This window comes from Tachyglossus aculeatus, chromosome 10 (assembly GCF_015852505.1).
Source record: "Tachyglossus aculeatus isolate mTacAcu1 chromosome 10, mTacAcu1.pri, whole genome shotgun sequence".
Taxonomy (NCBI): domain Eukaryota; kingdom Metazoa; phylum Chordata; class Mammalia; order Monotremata; family Tachyglossidae; genus Tachyglossus; species Tachyglossus aculeatus.
In genome coordinates, this window is record NC_052075.1 from 15,704,280 (window position 1) to 15,705,593 (window position 1,314).

The following is a 1,314-nucleotide window of genomic DNA, read 5'->3' on the forward strand; positions in this document are numbered from 1 at the left end:
GACCATCACACCTCATGGGCTGGATCCTATCTTTTTGAAGCAGATAATCCCTGTTGGAATCATGTAGCAAATGTCTAGTCAGAAAAACAGCTGCATCTGTCTCTTCTACACAAACAGAAAGCTCCCGGAAGCCCCTTGCCAGCTTTGAAGCATACTTCACTTTTCAGCAGCCAGGTGTGTATTTTGTAGGGTTTGGAGTAGTTGATTCCATCAAATAAAGACAAGTTTTATACATGGAATTGTTTAGAAAAGGTAATACATTCATGAGGCAGTGAAGCACCATGACCAGGAAACCAGGGATAAATCTACAGCCAGGAAAAGTCCATCTCTTTAAAATATTCCTTCAGTAGTCAGGGGTCTTAAGGGTTGAAGAGAATGCTACTGACACTGAGATAGCTATATATAAATATATTTACACATATATATATATAAATATATACATCTTGTCATGCTGTCGAGTCATCTCCGACTCATAACAACTCCACATATCTCTCCCAGAACATCCCACCTCCGCAGGCAATCGTTCTGGCAGTGTATCCATAGACTTTTCTTGGTAAAAATATAGAAATGGTTTACCATTGACTTCTTCTGCACAGTAAACTCGAGTTTCCACCCTTGACTCCTCCCATGCTGCTGCTGTCCACCACAGATGAGTTGTGACTTGTAGCAGCAGATTGCTTTCCACTCACTAGCCACTGCCCAAGCTAGAAATGGAATGGGTAGGCCTCTGCTTGACTCTCCTTCCCATAGCCAAGACTGGTAGAGTCCTGGAAACTCTACAGGTATGATCCTGAGAGGATGAAATTATACATATATATATATATATATATATATATATATATATATATATATACACATATATAAAGTGTTCTCATATATATATATGAGAAGCAGTGTGGCTTAGTGGAAAGAGCCTGGGCTTGGGAGTCAAAGGTCCTGGGTTCTAATCCCCTCTACACCACTTGTCAGCTGTGTGACTTTGGGCAAGTCACTTAACTTCTCTGGGCCTCAATTACCTCATCTGGAAAATGGGGATCAAGACTGTGAGCCCCATGTGGGACATCCCGACTACCATGTATTTACCCCAGTGCTTAGAACAGCGCATGGCACATAGTAAGTGCTTAAATACCAACATTATTTATTATTATATATTTACATATTCAGCCTCTGATGGAAGGAGAATGGGCCTGGCAATCAAAGGACCTGAGTTCTAATTCTGACTCTACCACTTATCTGCTGTGTGACCTTGGACAAGTCATTTACTTTCTCTATGCCTGTTTCCTCAGCTGTAAAATGGGGATCTAATACCTGTTC

At 41.2% G+C, this 1,314-nt stretch overlaps 1 non-coding gene across 1 annotated transcript; it reads right to left on the reverse strand.

Moving 5' to 3' along the window:
- Positions 1-662: 662 nt before the first annotated feature.
- Positions 663-800, reverse strand: LOC119933835. The gene has a single exon (XR_005452705.1). It is a non-coding gene; the product is annotated as a small nucleolar RNA SNORA7 (small nucleolar RNA).
- Positions 801-1,314: the final 514 nt, after the last annotated feature.